General features: G+C 38.6%; 1 protein-coding gene and 1 pseudogene across 2 annotated transcripts in view; one reads left to right on the plus strand and one right to left on the minus strand.

Moving 5' to 3' along the window:
- Positions 1–23,957, minus strand: part of SUFU (SUFU negative regulator of hedgehog signaling) — a 208,261-nt gene that overhangs the window by 161,605 nt on the left and 22,699 nt on the right. The window lies entirely within an intron of this gene.
- On the plus strand, positions 8,595–9,498 carry LOC141521345 (large ribosomal subunit protein uL13-like; annotated as a pseudogene).

Consider the following 23,957-nt stretch of genomic DNA (forward strand, 5'->3'; position numbering starts at 1 on the left):
TTTCTCCCAGTACATTTCCTTTTCACCCACTGACTCCATTTAAAAAATATATTATACCTTCAAATTCAGCTCTCTCCTTTGCCTTGTCTATAAGAGCTCCTTCTAGCTGCTCTAATAAATGAGAAGGTTCATATGAGTTATCAATATCATCTTCCCATGCAGGAATACATGCAGTTCATCATCATTAAATCCCTCAAAATTTACCCTTCTCGTCCACCCTCTCTATGCTTCACCTGAGTCCTGTACTTGAAGATCAAACTTTCTATTCAGCTCTAGCCATTTCAATAGGAACATTTGAAATTCCCCTATTTCATTGAAAGTCCATCTTTCCCTGGAAGATGTTCAGTTTTGCTGGGTAGTTGATTCTCAGTTGCATTCCAAGCTCTTTTACCTTCTGGGATATCACATTCCAAGCACTATGAGCCCTTATGTGATGCTGCTAAGTCCTGTGGGATCCTGACTGCAGCTCCACGATATTTGAATTATTTTGTTCTGGATGCTTGTAATATTTTCTCTTTGACTTGGGATTTCTGGAACTTGGCTATAATTCCTGGGGGCTATTTTTTTTGGATCTCTTTCAGGAGGAGATCAATAGATTCTCTCAATTTCTATTTTGCTCTCTGCCTCTAGATTATCAGGATACATTTTCCTGTAGAAATTCTTTAAAAATGAAATCAAGGGGGAGGCTAGGTGGCGCAGTGGATAGAGCACCGGCCCTGGAGTCAGGAGGACCTAAGTTCAAATCTGACCTCAGACACTTAATAATTACCTAGCTGTGTGGCCCTTGGGCAAGTCACTTAAATTTAGAAGCCACTTAGGTGGGAAAGGCACTTAAAATGAGAAAACATACTAAAATTAGAAAACATACTAAAAAAAAATGAAGTCAAGGTGGCAGCTAGGTGGCACAGTGGATAGAGCATCAGTCCTGAAGTCAGGAGTATCTGAGTTCAAATCTGGCCTCTGACACTTAATAATTACCTACTTGTGTGGCTTTGGGCAAGCCACTTAACCCCATTTGCCTTGCAAAAATCTAAAAAAAAAAAAAAATGAAGTCAAGGCTCCTTTCCTGATCAGGACTTTCAGGTGGTCCAATAATTTTTAAATTGTCTCTCTTCAATCTGTTTTCCAGATCAGTCTTTTTTTTTTTAATGAGATGCTTCATGTTTTCTTCTAGTTTTTCATTCTTTTGGTATTGTTATTGTTTCCTGATTTCTTGCAAAGTCATCAGCTTCCTTCAGCTCCATTCTACATTTGAAGGAATTGTTTTCTGCAGAAAGTTTTCTTATCTCCTTTGCCATCTGGTCAATTCTGCTTTTTAAGGCATTCTCCTCATTAACTTTTTGGACTGCTTTTCCATTTGACCTAAAATGAGTTTTAACATGTTATTTTTTTTTAATTAAAGATTCTATTTCTTTTGAGTTTTATAATTTTTTCCCCTAATCTTACTTCCCTCCCTGCACCCCCCACAGAAGGCAATTTGTCAGTCTTTACATTGTTTCCATTAACATGTTACTTTCTCCAGCATTTTTTGATATCTCCTTCACCAAGCTGTTGACTTGGTTTTCATGTTTTTTCCTGCATTTCTCTCATTTCTCTTCCCGATTTTCCCTCTATGTCCCTTATTGATTTTCAAAATCTTTGAGTTCTGTCATAGCTTGAGCCCAACTTGTATATTTCTTGGAGGCTTTGGATTCAGAAGCTTGGATTTTGTCATCTTCTGAGTGTGTATTTTGATCCTTTAAGTAATTGTCTATGGTCAGGTTCCTCTTTTCTGTTTACTTATTTCCCCAGCCTGTGCCCTGGTTTTGGAGTGCTTCCTGAGCTTATGAGTATTATTGGGGCACCCTGGCAAGGAATCCAGTTCCTTCAAGGTCTTATGAGAGGGCTCTGGTCTGTGGATGACTACAAGCACAAGCCTCTGCCCTAAGCTGTGAGGAGGGCCCCTATTCTGTGGCAATAGGGGGCTCCAGAATGCAACCAGGGTCTGAATGCAGACAAGGCAACAGAGTCCTGTCTCAGGGACAGAGAAGAGACTTTAACAGTCTTCCCCTACCCCCTTACCTTCTGTGGACTGAGCACTCTGGAAGCAGCTGCCAGGCAGCTGGCTCCCTGCAGGGTGGCTCCGTGAGTCTGCTTCCATTTCCTGGGATCTGGGCTGTACTGAAGCCCGTGTTGAGGGTCATGCTGGCTCCCACTCACTTGGGCAGAGTTTTCCCTGCTGATCTTCCAAATTGTGCTTGGTGTTCCCAGGGTCGGCAGGTCAGGAAACTGCTTCTGCTGCCAAGGAGCTGGCACTCCCAGGGACCCGTGCGTCCTGCTGGCTGTTCCTGGAAGGCTCGAACTCCTTCATTTCAGCACGATGAACCTGGCTATACTGCCACCCCCTCCAACCCCATAGAACACAGCCTTCCCATAATCTTCCAGGTTACTTTGGGCAGGAGAATTGCCTCACTGTCTCTTTCTGTGGGTTCTGTCTCTTGAAAATTTAGTTAGAGTCCTAATTTTAAGATTTTTGAAAGGCTCTCATTCAACCATCTTGGCTCTGCCCCCAATTTAAGGTTTTTTAAATCTTTTGCATATATCATGTTATTTGATTCCTACATCAATCCTGCAAGGCAGGGACTAGTTTTCAATATTTTAAAATTAGAAACAGAAAATATACTTAGTGAGTTTAAGTGGCTTGCTTAGAATCGCATAGCTCCAAAGTTCCCAGGTGGAATCCAAACCCAGATCTCTGCTTACTCCAAGTCTAACATTCTTTCTTCTATATTCTCAATAAATGCAAAACTGCTATTCACAGCTCTCAAATTCTAGAAAATTCAGTTTAGATGTTATGGCAAAGAAAGCTTCAGGAGCTGTTACCCTCAAAAAAAAAGTTGTTACATATCTCTAATGTTATAAATGGATTCAGAAACATTCAATCACTGAATATCAGCAATGGTTCTAATATTTACTATCTATGTTATTTACATTACTAATACTGCTAAATATTGAGCACATAGAAGCTCTGGAGGCAGGGGAAGGCCCAGAACAAAAAAGTACTCAGCTAACTGTGTGATGACCTCCAATCACTCTCTGGGTTTTGAGACTAGCCCTAGAGAACAAAAAATAATATTACCATCCTCTCCCAGGAGAATTCAGAACAACTCTGTGTTAATGCCTAGAGTACATGAGAGTTGGCAAAGTCATCATATTTGAAAAGTACAGTCATGTCCGAAATTCTGGCTGACAAGTCATATTGAAGATAGCAACTAGTCTTTAAATTTGATCCAAAAATTTTGTTGCAGCTGCTTAGATATTTTCTTTAGTGTCTGACTCTGTGACCCTTTTGGGGATTTTCTTGACAAAGATATTAAAATGGTTTGCCATTTCCCTCTTCTCATTTTACAGATGAGGAAACTGAGGCAAACAGGGTTCACATAGCTAGAATTTGAGGACAGATTTGAACTCAGGAAGATAAGTCTTCCAGACCTGACACTCTCTCAATAGTCATCTAGCTGATCCAAAGAGACCATGGCGGGGCGGCTAGGTGGTGCAGTAGATAAAGCACCGGCCCTGGAGTCAGGAGTACCTGGTTTCAAATCTGGTCTCAGACACTTAATAATTACCTAGCTGTGTGGCCTTGGGCAAGCCACTTAACCTCATAGCCTTGCAAAAAAAATACCAAAAACAAAGAGACCACGGCATTAGTAACTGACATATATATATACATACATACATATATACATACATATATATATATATATATATATATATATATATATATATATATATATATATATATATATATATATATATATATACACAGCTTCAACTTGCCTGCAAGGTTAGCTTAGCTTGGAGTTGAATATTTGAATTCAAGATATTAGAGCACAGAGTTCCTACTACTGCTGAGTCTGGAAATAAATCCTTACTCAATAAAAGTGTTTTTCTAATGGGAAAAGGAAAGATGTGATCTTGGAGAACTCCCTATCAGCAACTAGTGAAACCAACTGCAGAGTCTCTGAGACAAGATAAAGAACAAGGAGAAGATAGTTATCTCCAAAAGGAAGAAGATAAAATTTTAAAAGTCTCAAAAATGGCTGAAATGCAGGGAGGAAAAAGGTGCCCAGAAATCTGAGGACCACCAACATCCTGCTAAAATTGTGATATAGGACTTCCTTGAAGAAATAAGGAAAGAGCTTAAAAATTTGGGAGAGAGACAATTAATACCTTGCAAGAAGAAAACAAAACCTTAGAAAGTACAATTGGATAAATACAAAAGGAGAATAAATCTCTCAAGATCATCAATTGGACAATTACAAAATGAGAATAAATCTTTCACATCATCAATTGTACAAATACAAAATGAGAATAATTCTCTCAGATCCTCAACTGGGCAAATGCAAAAAGAAAATAATTCTCTCAAAACCTCAATTGGTCAAATGGAAAGCTCTTTCAAAAGTAGAATTGACCAATTGAAAAAGGAGTTGCAAAAGGTTAATGAAGAAAACTCCTCCACCAAAAAAAGAATGGATTCTACAGAAACGAATACTCCATGAGACAGCAAGAGTCAGTTAAACAAAATCAAAAAGTAGAAAAAATAGAAGAAAATGTAAAATACCTCATCAACAAAACCACTGACCTCAAGAATAGATGGAGGACGGGCAACCTGAAAATTATAGGACTTCCTGAAAACATTGAAGAGAAAAAAAGCCTGGACTTAATATTACAGGATCTAGTGATGGAAAACTGCCCTGATATCATGGAATCGGAGGGCAAAGTAGTTACTGAAATAGTACATCAGGGGCGGCTAGGTGGCATAGTGGATAAAGCACTGGCCCTGGAGTCAGGAGTACCTGGGTTCAAATCTGGTCTCAGACACTTAATAATTACCTAGCTGTGTGGCCTTGGGCAAGCCACTTAACCCCATTTGCCTTGAAAAAAACCTAAAAAAAAAAAAAAATAGACATTCTAAGGATACATCGATCCCCATCAGAAAAAGATCCTAAAATGAAAACACCAAGGAATGTTGTGGCCAAACTACTATCAGATAAAAGAGAAAATCCTTCAGGTAGCCAGAAAGAAACAATTTAAATATCAAGGAGCCACAGTAAGGATCATGCAGGACTTGGCTGCATCAACATAAGGGATCGAAGGGCCTGGAACAAGATATTTCGAAGAGCACAAGAGCTTGGAATGCAGCCAAGAATCTACTTTCCTGCAAAGCTGAGCCTTCTCTTTCAGGGAAAAAGATGGACATTTAACGAAATGAAAGAATTCCAAAAATTTTTGATGGAAAGACCAGAGCTAAACAGAAAATCTGGACATCAAACAGGAGATTCTAGAGACACATGAATAGGTTAAAAAAAAAGGTAAAAGGAAAAAAAATGCTATCCAGTAAGGTGAAACTGGCTATATCCCAGCATGGGGGAAAAAAGATTCTCATAAATCTTGAAAATTGTAACTCTAACGGAGAGAATATACCTAGCCAGAAATGATGGACATTCATGACCTATCCAGGAGACTGCTATATAAAGAGATGGATCTGGTTTTAACCCCACTTGGGAGAAAGACTCTAATAACTCTCAGGAATTTTGACTCTATTAGATAGAATATACTGAACTAGAAGGGACACTCAGAATTTTCTATGACTTAGAATGATCTACAAAACACTACCTCCTTAGAAAGGGGGACAGGAAATAGATGGGAGGAGGGAGGGGATTGAATGGGGGCAAATCTCATTCCACTAAGAGGTAAAAAAAAACCTATGGTAATAGAGGGGAAGAAGGGAGCAGATGAGAAACACCTGAATCTTCTTCTCATCAAACTTGGCTTAAAGTCAACCTACACATACTCAGTTAACTTATAAAACATCTAACCTTTCAAGTATTAAAATGGGAAAAGGGGAGGGGGGAACAGAGAAAGGGAAGGGGGACGGAGAAAGGGAAGGGGGAGTGGGGGAAAAGGGGGAAATAACAAAAGGAAGGGAAGGGAAAAAGGAAAGGGTAAAGAAAGGGGAGGGGTGATATAGGAGGGCAAACACACTGAAGGGGGTGGTATTCAGAAGCAAAATACTGGGGAATATGGATAAAGGGCGGGGAAAGGGGGGAAAATACAAATAGATGGAAGATAGCATGGAGGGAAATAAAGAATTAGTAATCATAACCTTGAATGTGAATAGGATGAATTCTTCCTTAAAACATAAGCAAATAGCAGAATGGATTAAAAACCAGAATCCTACAATATGCTTACAAGAAACTCATTTGAAGCAGAGAGATACATACAGAGTAAAGGTAAAAGGTTGGAGCAAAATATATTTTGCTTCAGCTGAAGGAAAAAAAGCAGGGGTAGTAATCCTTATCTCAGACAAAGCAGCAGCAAAAAGAGATAGCATTAAAAGACATAAGGAAGGAAACTTTATCCTCCTAAAAGGTACCATAGACAATAAAGTCATTTCAGTACTGAATATATATGCACCCAGTGGGACAGCACCCAAATTCTTAGAAGAGATGCTGAAAGAACTACAGGAAGACATAGACAGCAAAACTCTACTAGTGGGAGACCTCAACCTCCCACTCTCAGATCTAGATATATCGAATAATAAAATAAACAAGAAAGAAGTTAAGGAGGTAAGTAGATTGTTAGAAAAATTAGATATGGTAGACTTATGAAGGAAACTGAACAGGGATAGAAAGGAATATACCTTTTTCTCTGCAGTAACTTATACAGGAACTGCAGTAACTATAACAAGAACTTATACAAAAATTGACCATGTACTAGGACATAAAAACCTAATGATCAACTGGGGAAAGGCAGAAATACTGAATACATCTTTCTCAGATCACAATGCAATAAAAGGTATATGCAATACTAGGCCAAGGAGATATAGACCAAGAACAAATTGGAAACTGAATAACCTCATTTTAAAAAATGAGTGGACCAAAAAACAAATTATAGAAAGAATTAACCATTTTATCCTAGATAATCAACATACCAAAACCTCTGGAATTCATTCAAAGCAACTTTCAGGGGATATATTATAGCTCTAAATGCTTACATGAATAAATTGGAGAAAGAGGAAATCAATGAATTAAACATGTAACTAAAAAATTTAGAGACAGAACAAATCAAAAATCCCCAATTAAATACCAAATTAGAAATTCTAAAAATTAGAGAAATTAATAAAATTGAAAGCAAAAAAACTATTGAATTAATAAATAAAACCAAAAGTTGGTATTATGAAAAAACAAATAAAATTGATAAACCTCTGGTCAATGATAAACCTCTGGTCAATTTCATTAAAAAAAAGAAAGAAGAAAACCAAATTGCTAGTATCATAAATGAAAAAGGTGAACTCACCACCAATGAGGAGGAAATTAAAGTAATAATTTGAAAGTATTATGCCAATAAATTTGATAATCTAAGTGAAATGGATGAATATTTACAAAAATATAAGTTGCACAGGTTAAATGAAGAAGAGATTAAATACCTAAACAACCCTATCTCAGAAAAAGAAATTCAACAAGCCATCACTGAACTCCCTAAAAAAAATCTCCAGGGCCTGATGGATTCACAAGTGAATTCTACCAAACATTTAAGGAACAAATGGTTCCAATTCTATATAAACTCTTTGGAAAAATAGGGAAAGATGGAACTCTGCCTAACTCTTTCTATGAGACCAATATGGTGCTGTTACCTAAACCAGGAAGAGTAAAACAGAGAAAGAAAATTATAGACCTATTTCCCTGATCAAAATAGATACAAAAATATTAAATAAAATATTAGCAAAACAATTACAACAAGTTACCACCAGGATAATACATTATGATCAAGTAGGATTTATTCCAGGAATGCAGGGTTGGTTCAATATTAGGAAAACTGTTAGTATACTCAATTACATCAACAACAAATCTATCAGAAATCATATGATCATATCAATAGATGCTGAAAAAGCTTTTGACAAAATAAAGCATCCATTCCTATTAAAAACACTAGAGAGAGAAGGAATAAATGGACTGTTCCTTAAAATAATTAGCAGTATCTATCTGAAACCATCAACAAGCATTATATTCAATGGGGAGAGGCTAGAGGCATTCCCAATAAGATCAGGGGTGAAACAAGGGTGTCCATTATCACCACTACTATTCAATATTGTATTAGAAATGTTAGCATCAGCAATTAGAGAAGAAAAAGAAATTGAAGGAATCAGAATTGGGAAGGAAGAGACAAAACTCTCACTCTTTGCAGATGACATGATGGTCTACCTAAAGAATCCCAATAAATCATCCAAAAAACTACTGGAAACAATTAGCAATTTTAGCAAAGTTGTAGGTTATAAAATAAACCCTCATAAACCCTCAACTTTTTTATATATGTCTAGCAAGAAACAACAGGAAGAGCTAGAAAGAGAAATCCCATTCAAAGTAACCTCAGACAATACAAAATACTTGGGAATCTATTTGCCAAGACAGACTCAGAATCTTTTTGAAAACAATTATAAAACACTTCTCACACAAATTAAATCAGATTTAAATAACTGGGCAAATAACAACTGCTCATGGATAGGTAGAGCTCATATAATAAAAATGACAATTCTACCAAAACTAAACTATCTGTTTAGTGCCCTACCAATCAAAATCACAAAAAATTACTTTAATGAGTTAAAAAAATTTTAAGTAAATTCATATGGAGAAATAAAAAGTCAAGCATTGCCAGGATTCTTTTCTTGGGCAGCCGTCGGCCATGGCAGACGGGCAGGTCCTGGTGATCGACGAACGGGGCCACCTCCTGGGCCACTTGGCGGCCACTGTGGCCAAGCAGGTGCTCCTGGGGCGCCAGGTAGTCGTAGTACGCTGCGAGGGCATCAACATCTCGGGCAACTTCTACAGGAACAAGCTGAAATACCTGGCCTTCCTCTGAAAGCAGATGAACACAAATCCCTCCAGAGGCCCTTACCACTTCCCAGCCCCCAGCAGCATTTTCTGGAGGACCGTGAGAGGCATGCTCCCCCACAAGACCAAGCGAGGGCAAGCTGCCCTGGAGCGCCTGAAGGTGTTAGATGGCATCCCCCCACCTTACGACAAGTGGAAACGCATGGTTGTCCCAGCTGCTCTCAAGGTGGTCAGGCTGAAGCCCACCAGAAAATCTGCTTATCTGGGGAGCCTGGCCCATGAGGTTGGCTGGAAATACCAGGCAGTGACTGCTACATTGGAAGAAAAGAGGAAAGAGAAAGCCAAGCTCCATTGTAGAAAGAAAAAGAAGCTCATGAAACTATGCAAGCAAGCTGAGAAGAATGTGGAAGGCAAAATCCATAAATACACAAAGGTGCTGAAGAAGCACGGACTGCTGGTGTGAGTCCAGTAAAGTCTATCCTCTACTGCCAAAAAAAAAAAGAATTGCCAGGAGCTTAATGAAAAAAAGTACAAAAGAAGGTGGCTGAGCCCTACCTGATCTAAAATTATATTATAAAGCATCAGTCATCAAAATTGTTTGGTATTGGCTAAGAAATAGAGTGGTGGACCAGTGGAATAGACTAGGTGTAAAAGCAGGAGATGATTATAGTAATCTGCTGTTCGATGAACCCAAAGAGTCCAGCCATTGGGATAAAAACTCCCTCTTTGATAAAAACTGTTGGGATAATTGGAAGTTAGTATGGAAGTAACTTAGATTAAACCAACACCTAACACCTTTTACCGAGATAAGATCCAAATGGTTACAGGACTTAAGACATAAAAAAACAATACTATAAGCAAATCAGAAGATCAAGGACTAGTTTACCTGTCAGATCTCTGGAAAGGGGAGCAGTTTAAGACTAAGGAAGAGTTGGAGAACATCATCAAAAACCAATTAGATGATTTCGATTACATAAAATTAAAAAGCTTTTGCACAGATAAAACCACTGTAACCAAGATCAAAAGAAATGCAGTAAATTGGGAAACAATCTTTACAACTAATGATTCTGACAAAGGACTCATTTCTAAAATATACAGAGAACTGAGTCATATTTTTAAAACAAAAAGCCATTCCCCAATTGAGAAATGGTCAAAGGATATGCAAAGGCAATTTAAAGATGAGATCAAAGCAATTCATAGCCATATGAAAAATGCTCTAAATCATTAATTATTAGAGAAATGCAAATTAAAGCTTCTCTGAGGTACCACCTCACACCTCTCAGATTGGCCAATATGACCAGAAAGGATAATGATCATTGTTGGAAGGCATGTGGGAAATCTGGAACACTATTACACTGTTGGTGGAGCTGTGAACTCATCCAACCTTTCTGGAGAGCTATTTGGAACTATGCCCAAAGGGCAACAAAAATGTGCATACCCTTTGACCCAGCAATACCACTACTGGGAGGGGCGGAGCCAAGATGGCGACAAGAAGGGGTCCAGTCTTAGGCACTCTCTGATAAAACTTGAAACTAAGGACTCTAACTAAACTTTGGAGAGACAGAACCCACACAGGGCCACAGTGAGGCAGTTCTCCTACTCAAGGTAACCTGGAAAAGAGCAGAAAGGCTCTGCTCCCCCGGGTCAGAGGGATGGCCCGCCAGAGCAAAAGAACTTCAGCCTCCTGGAGGCAGCCCCAGGGTGCTGGGAGCCGTGGCTCACAGCAGCAGGGGAGTCTCCTGAGCTGCACCCCGGGAAGCTGCACACCGGGCACAAAGTGGGGGAACAGCAGGGGACCTCTGCCAGAGTGAACACATGGAGCCCAGCCATGAGAGCACAGGGCTAGCAGCTTGGTCTTTCTGAAGCACAGATCTGGAAACAGAAGCAGGCAGGGCTGGTAAGCAGGAGCCTCCAGGGCATGAGCCCATTGATCCTAGGGAGGGGAGTGAAGAGAGACTGTGGAGCTCTGTCCTCTGCCTCTGGAACAGGACTCTGGGGCTCTGACCACATTCAGATCCTGATAGCAGTCTAGGCCCCCCCATAGAACAGCAGGGCCCCCCCAAAGGCCCTGTGGCAGAGGGAGGCACTTATGGTCATTCACAGACCAGGAGGGAGGACAGAGCCTCACACACTGAGATCCTTGTGGGAGTGTCCCTAAAGCTCAGGAAGCACCCCAAAACCAGGCCCAGGCTGGGAAACTGAGAAAGCAGAGAAATAAGAGGAACACCATTGAGAAATATTTTGCAAATGAGCCCAAGAAGGATCAAAATACTCAGTCTGAAGATGAGCAAGCACAAGCTCCTGCATCTAAAGACTTCAAGAAAAACAAAAATTGGGATCACGCTATGACAGAGCTCAAAAAAGACTTTGAAAATCAAATGAGGGAGTTGGAAGAAAAAACTGGGAAAAGAAAGGAGAGATGCAGGAAAAACATAAAAATGAAGTCAGCTGCCTAGTCAAGGAAATCCAAAAAAATGCTGAAGAAAATAGCATGCTAAAAACCAGCTTAAGTCAAATGGATAAAACAGTTCAAAAAGTTATTGAGGAGAAGAATGCCTTAAAAAGCAAAATTGGCCAGATGGAAAAAGAGATAAGAAAACTCTCTGAGGAAAACAAATCCTTCAGACAAAGAATAGAATTCAGGGAGATTGATGAATTTACCAGAAATCAGGTATCAATACTTCAAAACCAAAAAAATGAAAAATTAGAAGAAAATGTGAAATATCTCATTGAAAAAACAACTGATATGGAAAACAGACTTAGGAAAGACAATTTAAAAATTACTGGAATACCAGGAAGTCATGATCAGGAAAAGAGCCTTGACATCATTTTCAAGGAATTACTACAGGAAAATTGCCCTGATATTCTAGAAGCAGAGGGCAAAATAGAAATGGAGAGAATCCACAGATCCCCAGACATCCCAAAAAACCAACCCCTAGGAATATTATAGCCAAGTTCCAGAACTCCCAAGTCAAAGAGAAAATATTACAAGCAGCCAGAAGGTCACAGTTCAAATATCATACAGCTGCAGTCAGGATCACACAGGACTTAGCAGCAACTATATTGGAAGCTCATAGGGCTTGGAATATAATACACCGGAAGGCAAAAGAGCTTAGAATGCAGCCAAGAGTGAACTACCCAGCAAGGCTGAATGTCCTCTTCCAGGGAAAAGATGGACTTTCAATGAACCAGGGGAATTTCAAATGTTCCTTTTGGGATGGCCAGAGCTGAACAGAAGGTTTGATCTTCAGATACAGGACTCAGGTGAAGCATGGAGATTGGAGGAGAGGGGGAAAATATGAGGGACTTAATGAGGATGAACTGCATGTATTCATGCAAAGAAAAATGACACTGATAATCCTCATATGAACCCTCTCAGTTAATAGAGCAGGTAGAGGGAGCTTTTATAGTTGAAGCACAGGAGAAAGCTGAATTCAAGGATAAAATATGGTGTAAAAATGGAGTCAATAACAAAAAAGGGAAATGTAATGGGAGAAAGAAAAAGGAGAGGGGGAATAGGCCAAGCTATTTCATATAATAAGATTTTTCTTTATTACAATAAGCTATTGCAATGATATGGAAGGGGGGAAGGCAAGGGGGAATGAGGGAACCTTTGCTGTCATCAGAGGTGGCTAGGAGAGGAAACAGCATATATACTCAAAGGGGTATAGGTATCTGGAGTAAGAAGGAGGGGGAAGCAGGGAGAAGGGGTGGGGATGTGAATAAAGGAGGAGAGGATGGACCATGGGGGGAGAATGGTCAGATATAACACATTTTCTTTTTTACTTCTTGCAAGGGGCTGGGATTGGAAGGCCTGTCCAGGACCATAGAGCCAGGTGGATTCTGGGCCTAAGGGGTGGTATGGGGGCTCAGGGTTTCTTGGCCCCAGGACCAGGGATCTGTCTGCTGTGCCACTCAGTGACCCTACAGCAGAGTCAGAGTGAAAGGAGGAAGAAAATACAGTACATGGCAGTGGAGAAATAAGAAAGGAGGGAGTTGCAATCAGCAATGGCAACGCTGGAAAAATATGGAAGTAACTTTTGCGATGGATTTACCATAAAGAATGCAATCCACCCATGACAGAGTTGTTGGTGTTGGAACAAAGATTGAAGCACATTTTTTTTATTATTATTTGGGGGAGGGTGCAGGGTAAATGGGGTTGGGTCGCCTGCCTGGGGCCACATGGCAGGGTGATCTTTGGGTGTCTGAGGCCGGATTTGGACCCAGGGGCTCCTAGCTCAGGGGCCAATGCTCTGTCTGCCACCCAGCCACCCCTACTATTATTACTATTTTATTTTAGGTCTTTTTTTTTTCTTCTTTTTGGTTTTTGCAGGGCAGTGGGGATCGGGTGGCTTGTATGTCACATGGTTGGGTGATTGTTGGGTCTACGAGGCTGGATGTAGGCTTGGGTGCTCATGGCTCCAGGGCTGGTGCTTTGTCCATTGTGCCATCTGGCCATACCTACAATTATTACTATTATTTTTTCTTAATTTTAATTTTTTTTCTCTCCCCTTTACTTTATCGCTCAAGCAAGTCTATATTCATGGGGGAGAGGGGTATTTTGTTTACTCTTAAACAAGAATATTTTATTAATGTAAAAAAAACATTTGTACAAAATGAGAATTAAAATAAAATAAAATTTAAAAAGATACCACTACTTGTCTATATCCTGAAGAAATGAAGAAAAAGGGTAAAAACATTACTGGTACAAAAATATTTATAGCAGCCCTGTTTGTGGTGGCAAAGAATTGGAAATCAAGTAAATGTCCTGCAATTGGGGAATGGCTTAGCAAACTGTGGTATATATATGTCATGGAATACTACTGTTCTATTAGAAACCAGGAGGGATTGGATTTCAGGGAAGCCTGCAGGGATTTGCATGAACTCAGCATCAGCTGAGTGAGATGAGCAGAACCAGAAAAACACTGTATACCCTAACAGCAACATGGGAGTGATCATCAACCTTGAAGGACTTGCTCATTCCATCAGTGCAACAATCAGAAGCAATTTTGGGCTGTCTGCAAAGGAGAGTGCCATCAGTATCCAGTTAAGGAGCTGTGGAGTTTGAACAATATTCAAGGACTATTCCCTTTAATTTAGAAAAAAACAGATATCTTACTATCTGATCTTGTTTACCTCTTAGAATTCTTGTCTCTTCTCTAAGGATATGATTTCTCTCTCATCACACCCAATTTCGATCAAGGTACAACATGAAAACAAAGTAAAGACTGACAGATTGCTTTCCATTGGGGGGTGGGGGGAGGGAAGTGGGATTGTGGGAAAAATTGTAAAACTCAAATAATATCTTTAATAAAAAAAATTGTGATACAGGAAAACCTGAGAGACTGTCTTCTTATGAAAGCCACCTCTTTAAATAAAAAAAAAATCCTTATGAAGATTTTAGAGGGGACGAATGTACCAAAAGGAAGTAGAATTGAAGCTGAAGCTGGGCATAATTTCAAGAGCATGACTATTTCTTGTTCTGTTCCAAAGTCCACTAAGTGACACCAGCAGGATTACTCTGGATGTGCCATGCCTGTTAGAATCTTTTATCCGCATAACAAGGAGACATGACCTTGGGGAAAAAAGGTAAAACTGGCACCCAATAGCAGATTAACTTTTCTCAATGATTTAGAAAAAATTGGTATGAGTTACAAAAGGACAAGCCCAACAGAATACATAGAAAAACCATATTTTACTTCCCAATATCATCCTTTCTCAGTCTGATTTCTCTGCTCTCTAGTAAGTCATATAGCCCCAATCTAGTTTTAAAATCTGCTCAAGGGGTGGCTAGGTGGAGCAGTGGATAAAGCACAGGCCCTGGAGTCAGTAGTACCTGGGTTCAAATTCAATCTCAGACACTTAATAATTACCTAGCTGTGTGGCCTTGGGCAAGCCACTTAACCCCATTTGTTTGCAAAAACCTAAAAAAAAAAAATCTGCTCAAAACTTTGATTGACCCTAGCAATTAACTTACAACAGGGATCTCCACAACTTGAGAAATTTATTTTCACTTCCTTTAAAGCTTTGAGATCATTAGAGATGGAGTACAAGCTAAGATCCCTAAATACAGGAAGCAGAGAAATTGCTGAATCCAGAAGAGGGTAAGAGGGCAATAAGAGTAGAAACTATTTCCATTTCCTCATCCCCCAAAGTGTTTGAAATACTAACTACTCATGGGGAAAGAGGGTACCATCAGGGCTTACTGTTCTTGCTTTCTTTACTTAAAGAACCAAAATAATAATAGGCAGGGGGGTAAAGCACAGAATTGAGAGGAAGCTAAAAAAAATAATGAGCATTTATTAACTGTTTATCTATTATTGCCAGGCACTGTGCTAATCAGGAAAGTACAAAGACAAAATGAAATAGATCCATGTCCTAGAAAAGCTTACATTCTTTCAGAGAAACTAATTGGGTCAGGGTTCTCAATCATGATCAACTGTTATAATCCCTAGTCTTACAATACCTTAACTAAGAGATAGTATCATGCAAATAGAGAGCCACTGGATTTGAATGTAAGGAAAATATAGAACCAAACTCTACCTCAAAAAGTCTCATCTAGGGGCGGCTAGGTGGCGCAGTGGATAAAGCACCAGGCCTGGAGTCAGGAGTACCTGGGTTCAAATCTGGTCTCAAGACACTTAATAATTACCTAGCTGTGTGGCCTTGGGAAAGCCACTTAACCTCATTTGCCTTGCAAAAAAACCCTAAAAAAAAAGTCTTATCTAAAAAATAAAGAACCATGACTCTTTATACAGTCTCAATTCTAAATCTAAACTCCTAAGGACTAGCATTTACTTTGGTCCCATTCCAACATGATGATATTTATACTCATTCTCAAAGACCATGACATCAGTGGAGGTGATGCCATGACAAAGACATAAACTGCATCTGAGTGAAGGGTGCAGTGCTAAATCACCAGTCTCACTTTCTCCTCCAGAGCCATCTAGGTCCAATGGCCATATATTAATCAGGATGACTGGAGATGGTCCCAGATGTGAGGCAATCAGAATTAAGTGACTTGCCCAAGGTCACACAGCTAGTAAGAATCAGGTTTCTGATTCTGAGACTGGATTTGAACTCCCATCCTCCCTGATTCCAAGGCCAGTGCTTTATCTGCTACACCATCTAGCTGCCCTCCTTTCATATGTATGTATTACTTGGTTAGCTCCCTGTTTCTCTGCTATCTCCCTCTAGCACCTAACAATGATCTGCATATAGTACAGGCTCCACAAATAGCTATGACAGGTCATGTCTCATAAGTGGTCTCATTATCTCAAGTTTCTTTTCACACTGCTTCTAAACTAGTTTTCTTTAAGGACAGATTTGTTCATGTTGCTATCCCCTAATTGAACACACTCTAATGGTGTCCCATGCTTCTAGGATCAGACATAAACTAATGCATTTAGCTTTTAGAGTCCCACACAAACTGGACCCATCCTCTGCTCTGGGTGAGCCAGTCAAATTGGCCTTTTAGCTGTTGCTCTTGCTTCTCCATCACCCATACCCAGGCCTGAAAAACACTCCTTCCTAATTCTTACAGAATCTCTCTTCCCTTGAGAATGGCTCAATCTGGAGGGATTTGCATAAACTGATGCTGAGTGAGATGAGCAGAACCAGAAAAACACTGTATACCCTAACAGCAGCATGAGGGGTGATGGCCAACCTCAATGTATTTGCTCATTCCATCAGTGCAACAATCAAGTACAATTTGGGGGTATCTGCGATGGAGAAAGCCATCTGTATTCAGAGAAAGAATTGTGGAGTTTGAACAAAGATCAAAGACTATTACCTTTAATTAAAAAAAAATTATCTTATTATGTAATTTTGCTATCTCTTATACTTTTTTTCCTCTTAGGGATATGATTTCTCTCTCATTACATTCAACTTAGATCAATGTATACCATGGAAAAAATGTAAAGACTAACAGACTGCCTTCTGTGGGGGTGGAGAGAGGGATGTGAGATTAGGGGGAAAGTTATAAAATTCAATAAAGAAATAAAGAAAAAATTAAAAAATTAAATTTAGAGCAAAGGGGGGGAAGGACTTATTAAGGAAGATGCTATATATCTCCAGAGAAAGAACTGATAAATAAAACTACACAAAAAAATAAAACTCAAAAAAAAGGCTCAAGCACTATCTTCTACCTGACTCCTTTCCTGATTTCCTTGATTGTTATCTCTCAAGCTACCTTCTATGTAACTTCTTTGTATTCATTTATCTTTATATTTATTCTTATATTTATTCCACATATCCTTTTATATGTCCTTGCCTTCCCATAAAATTTAAATTCCTTGCAATAAGGATTATATCTTTCCCTTAAACCAAGAAAAGAGCCTAAAACAAAACTGCTTAATAAATACTTGTGTACTGCTTGATGTATCTGATTATTCAAAAAAAGCAACGTGACTAAAACTAACTGCTAAGGACAAGTCATGTGATCTTTGTCTCTTCAGGTCTCAAGTGGAAAAATAAAATAAAATTTTATAATTTAATCTAGGAAGATAGATCAGAGTAAACCAATAGGAACTAGGAATGAAACAAAGCTGAACACCTAAGAAGCATTGAAAGGGAGGAAGCAATCTTAATTCTTAAGTCCAAGATCAAGAACCAAGAAACCATCCAGCAATGTGTGTGAATATTAACAATCACAATCCTACAGGCAAGTGATAACTGGACTAGACTCTGGATCCAAAGCTGCATCTAAAAGGAGAATCAAGGAAAGATAAGTTTGTAGAGGCAAGTTCTAAGACAAAGGATTCAGTCTGATGAGCCATGGTTTTTCTGCCTTTTTAAGCAGGGACAGTATTTAAATCCCTAGGTCCAAGGATATAGGGCCAGTCTGAGAAGAAAGGTTCAAAAAGCAGTTGCCTCTAACCTTATATGTTTAAGGGGTCCCCACATTCCAGACAAGGTTATCAGACTTATACTACACGGATTTCAAGATTTTCTTTAAAAAATCATTTTAAGTGGTGTTCTTTACTAGAGTCAGTCAACTAAGGAGGTACTGCCCAAGTTATTCTTGGGAGAAGTTATGATTGTAGGCTTTAATGACACCTCTTGTTCACATAAGCCAAGGTATTAATGATGTTTGTCCTTCATTCTCAGTGACATCATGACAAGCACATGAATTGGATCTGAGTGGGGGGGGGGGGGTTGTACTAAGTCACCAGCCTCCTCCAGTTTCTCAAGAACCATCAGGATCCAGTGGCTAGATATGAATCAGGATGACTGGAGATGGCCCTGGATACAAAGCAATCAGGGTGAAGTAACTTGTCCAAAGTCCCAAAGCTAGTAAGTGGCAAGTATATATAAAGCTGGATTTGAACTCCCATCCTCCTGACTCATGACAAGTGTTCTATCCAGAGAGACACTTAGTCAAGGTATTACCTATTAGATAATTGAAATGTTCTTAAAAGAATGGAGTAAGAACATAAATTATTTGGGGAAATGGTCCCTACTTGACAAGAATTGTGGCAGAAAACCCTTAAAATAATTTAGGTGAAATTCAATTTACTCCAACATAATATACCACGGACAGAATATACAGCATGTTCAAAATATATCTAAATATTAAAAGATACAATATTTTTTAAAAATTAGAAAAGAACATTATTGGATAGGAGGTGAATTCTTTTGCAAGGCAATGGGGTTAAGTGGCTTGCCCAAGGCCACACAGCTAGGTGGAGGTGAATTCTTAACTAAAAATGGGATAGTGGTAATCCCAAAGATCACATGATTATATGAAATTGAAAAAGTTCTGCACAAACAAAATCAACCCAAGAGAAGAGGTTATAATGTGTGTGTGTGTGTGGGGGAAGACAGAGGAATTTTTGTATTTGGTCTGATAACCAAGTTATATATGGAACTAAAACAAATATAGATGACTAAAAGTCAATCCCCAGAGGATGTGAACAAATAGTTCTCTTTTTTGAAAGGTTTTTTTTTTCAAGGCAAATGGGGTTAAGTGGATTTTGCCCAAAGCCCCATAGCTAGGTAATTATTAAGTGCCTGAGGCCGGATTTGAATTCAGGCACCCCTGACTCCAGGGCCAGTGCTCTATCCACTGCACCACCTAGCCACTCCAAATAGTTCTCAAAAAACTTCAAGCTTAACCATATGAAAAAAATCACTTATATGAGAAATTCATCAATACCATGAGATTTTATTTACCCCACACCCACGAATTTAGAAAGATTACAAAAGATGAAAATAGTGAACTCCAATAAGAATGTAGAAAGAAAAGTACACCAACATATATTTGGTGAAATTATGTTTCAACCATTCTCAGAAAAAAACATGGAATTATACTAAGTGTCTAAAACAATTATATCTTTTGACCTAAAAGTTTCACTGCCAGGCATATTCCTAAAGTAGATCAAAGATAGAAAATAAAGTCTCATACACATCAAAATATTTATAGTCACACTTTTTGTAGGACTAAAAAAACTGCAAAGAGAGTACATCAATTTGCTAAATGGCTAAAGACATTATGGTACTTAAATATAATAATTTATAAAAGTGAAGAAATTCAGAAAAGCATGAGAAGATATAACTGATAAGTGAAATGAGGAGATTCAGAAAAACATTATAAACAGTGACTACAACAATGTAATTGGAAAGAACTAAAAAATTGAAACTGCATGCTCCAACCCTGGACTCTAAGAGGAGATATAACAAATGTACCTCCCTCCCATCTTTGGAAACGTTGGGGACAATGAACATAGAACATTATTTATAATGGTAAATTGGTTGATATGTTGTTAATTTTGCTGAACAGCTTTTTTATCTTTCTTTGGGGGGGGTTATAAGGGATGGCTCACTATATAAGGATCTATTGAGAAATGAGGCAATATAAAAATGATATTAATAATTTTTAAAAGTAGGAACATAGAAAATATTCCTGTTGTGTGACTATTCCATTGAGTACAAACTCATGGAAATGACAGGCAGAATTACTAATTCAGCATAGTAGGAACCCCCAAATATTTCCCTTAGTTTGAACAATGAAGGCACCCTTCTCTGGCCCATGGACAGGAATGGAATCCCCTTCCATATTTCCAAATGAGATCAGGTTCAGCTTCCAGAAGGGGTCTGAAGGACAAATGTTCTCTGCTCTCCAAGTCAAGGAAACCCCTCTCTACCTAGGTGGTCTAGGTCTCTTGCATTTAGCAGGGGAGGTCTACTATTTCATACAAACAACAGCCCTGAAACTAAACACCCTCTGGAAGGAAAAACCCAGTGACCATTGCTTCAGGGAGGCCTACCTCCCAGCATGGCAAAAGAGAGTTTAACTTCCTTTGCTCTTAGAAACTCTTCTCATTTGCTCTAGAAGGAATTATTCTTCTTCTCTCAAAAGGACTGGACAGTATTATGTCTTCCCTGGCTGAGCAAGAGTAAGTCCCTCCAGCTAAGTGAGCCAGAGGAAAAGCAGGGTTTGGAGAAAACTTAAAGAGATAAAAGGTATGTTAAGAAGACTGAACAAGATATACACTTTTAGAAAAAACATTCAACATTTCCCATTTTCAGTTAAGGCCACAATAAATATCAAACAAGAAAATTAATCTATCACCAGTGTTTAAATAAATCACCTATCTGGATCAGACTCATGTTGACAGCAAAACCAAAGAGAAAAGAGACCTTCACTCATTCCAATAAATAAGATCTTTCAAGAATATATCTATAGTCATTGTCTAGGCAAAGAGAGGAATAATTGGATGAAGTTTTCAATTACAAAGAGACTTCTGGCCTTTAGTCTACATTATGCTCCAAATGAAAGTTTGTTTATAAAACAATTCTCTTCCTTAGTTGAGAGAAGTTGCACTAATTCCGCCTTGGGGGCCTGATTCCTACCCTTCAAGCAACAAGAATTAAATACCAACTATATCCCAGGCAAAGGCTCTGTAAACTATGCAAAAATAAGTGAAAGAGAGTGAAAGAGAGTGAAAGAGAAAGAGAGAGAGAGAGAGAGAGAGAGATCAGATAAGTTGAAGATATTGAAAATGGAGAAGGTATAGGTATTAAAGAAGGATCAGGAAAAGTTTCTCATAGGAGGTGAAATTTTAGCAAGAGCAGAAAGTCAATGAGGGGGGCAGCTAGGTGGCGCAGTGGATAAAGCACTAGCCCTGGAGTCAGGAGTACCTGGGTTCAAATCCAGTCTCAGACACTAATTACCTAGCCCTGTGCCTTGGGCAAGCCACTTAACTCCATTTGCCTTGCAAAAACCTAAAAAAAAAAGTCAATGAGGACAGGAGGCAAATTAGAGAAAAAAAACTGAAGACATGGTGATAGCCACTGAAAATGTGGAGTGCAGTGATGGAGTGTTTAATTTAAAGGAGAGTAAAGAGGCTAGTGAACTGGAAGAGAGTACAGGGATGGAAGTAGGGAAAGTTTAAGTTTTAAAAAGACTGGACAGGAATGAAGGGGTCAAGTTATAAAAGGTTATGACTGACAATGGATTTGATATTTGAGATAATGGGAAGTTACTGAAATTTTAAGAATGGGAGAAAGATCATGGTCAGACCTGAATTTTAATACAATCAATTTGAGAGCTACATGGAAGATAGACTGTAGTGGGGAGAAACTTGAGGCAGAGAGACAGAAAAGACAACAGTCCAGATATGAAATGATGAGGTTTGAACCAAGGTGGGGGCAGTATCAAACAAGAGAATGGGATGTATATAATTTTATGAAAGGTAGAAAGGACAAGATTTGTTAATAGATTAAATACAGGAGGTAAAAAAGTGCAGTAAAGGATGGCTTAATATAAGTGGCTTCTTTCATAATACTTTTGTGTTTTATTCTCTACATTTAAAAATAAAATTCTAAAGAAGGAATTCAAAGGCTTCACTAGACTGCCAAAGAAGTCTGTGTCATAAAAAAAAGCTTAAGTACTCCTATATTAAAGTTTCTGATGAACTGGAACCCCAGAAGCTACTACCTAGGACTTTAGTTCATTCTAAGGTTCTCAAAAGGTCTCCCTGACCCATCTGCTCCTCTGGAATCCATCAACCCAGTCACAGCTACTCCATCATAGAGAGGAAGACCAGAGTATTACAGGTTTCAGCAAGCATTTAGCAGATTCCACTCAAATGTCTCTCAAGCTTGGCAGGTTCCTACATATCACAACTCAAGAGGAAGGGTGGTGGTTAATGTTTCTCCTAGTTGAAGTTAGTTGAAGATGGCCTTAGGGCTACTGGCAAATCATCAGTGTTCCCCATTGGTTTTTCCCAGCTGGAAACTGTCCCATCTACTACTTTAGAATTAGTCTCATAAAACCACCTGATCAAACAAGTGCTCTCTTGTAGCATTTCCTCCAGTGAATGGGAGCTATGAAATAACTTCTAGGACTATCTCAGAGAAGCTGACTTTGGAAGCATGATGGGAAAGGGGCAGAAAAACAAAAAGACCCTTTATCCTCTGAGTTTCTTTATTTCTTTGTAGTAAGGATTATTCATTGCTCCCGACACATAGTTTTATAAATACTTTGATAGTTGACATAAAAGGGTTCAAACAAAAAGGGAAGTCCAGGTAACAGGAAAACTAAAATTAAAGAGTGGAGACACCTGGACTCTAGATGGTCTACCTCTCTGGATCTCACTGTAAAATGAAGATTTTTCTATATGAGATTTCTCAAGTCCCTTCATGTCCTAGAGTTCCACGACTCAAATGTCATATCTCTACCCACTTGCTGACAAATTACAGACATCAGAGAATATCTGGGCACTTTCCCTTTCTTCCTTGAAGGATCTTGTCAGAACCAGAAAAGTCATAATTACAATTCAAAATCTCCTAGTTTTCAAAACTGAAGTCAGAACACACCATCTCAGGGTCTTAGCTTTTTGTGAAAAGTTACCCAATGAAACAAGTGTTAAATGAGAACTCATTTTAAATGGACCATCCTTTGTAAAAAGTTTGGAAAGTTTTAATTAAAAAAAACCATTATCTTATTGTATAATCTTGCTATCCCTTATATTTTTGTTTTTTTCTTTAAGGATATGATTTCTCTCTCAACACATTCAACTTTGATCAATGTATAGCATGTAAACAATGTAAAGACTATCAGTCTGCCTTCTGTGGGGGGTGAGGGGAGGGAAGTGAGAGATTAGGTGAAAAATTGTAAAATTCAAAACTAAATAAATAAAAATTAAAAATATATAAAAAATTATACATGTGCTTATGGATGGAAAAAAAAAATAAATTTTTTTTAAAAGTTTGGAAAGCCCTTGGGACAAAGGGGAAGTCTTGTAGGATACCACTTAAAAATATACCATTAACTTCTGTAATAAAGAACTATTTAGTAAATGTCTGAGGACAGTCTTTACAGATCCTATTAGCATCATAATGTAAAGTCCTGAAAGTTACAGGGCTTTGCAAATCATAGCACAGGCTCTGGTTGGGGTCAGTTCTCTTTTGGTCATTCAAGGTTGTCTCTCTTAAAATGAGTTCTCTCAAGTTAACAAGGGAATTCCAGGGCCTTAACTGAGGATGTGATAGACAGGCTGAACTGCCAGAATTTCTAAATCACACAGGAAATGGTGTTCTTTTAACTAGAAATAAATCTGTCACCAGGAAAGCCCAGGACTAGCTGTGCTGAACGACCTTTGCAGGTTCTTATTAAAAAATATAAATTAAAGACCAACATATTCATTTCATTCTCTAACATCTGTTAGCTATTTTGACTGTTATTAATACTATACCATGGGGTCCAAATTCAATGAAGAGCAATTCCCATTCTGCTGACATCACAATAAAGGGCCTAGAGATCATCTGGGATGTTTAGTTAAGAAACTTTTGCTCACTAACACATGGTTAATAAAATGATAAGATCTAAACCAGAGGAAACCCATGAGGGGAAAGTTTGATTAAATTAACCCGATTAGTAGTTCAGAATTGGTTAAAGAAGGTTCAGACTAAACTGGAAGAACTATGGTAACACATGTGACTTCCTAATTCATGACTCTTGTCTCAAAGTCTCTTCTCCATTCTACTTCATCCTCCACAAAACAGCCAAACTGATTTTCCCTTGTGTACATCTGTATGTTCTCCTACTCAATAATCTTTTCTGGCTCCCCACTGCCTTCA

This window comes from Macrotis lagotis, chromosome 4 (assembly GCF_037893015.1).
Source record: "Macrotis lagotis isolate mMagLag1 chromosome 4, bilby.v1.9.chrom.fasta, whole genome shotgun sequence".
Taxonomy (NCBI): Eukaryota; Metazoa; Chordata; class Mammalia; order Peramelemorphia; family Peramelidae; genus Macrotis; species Macrotis lagotis.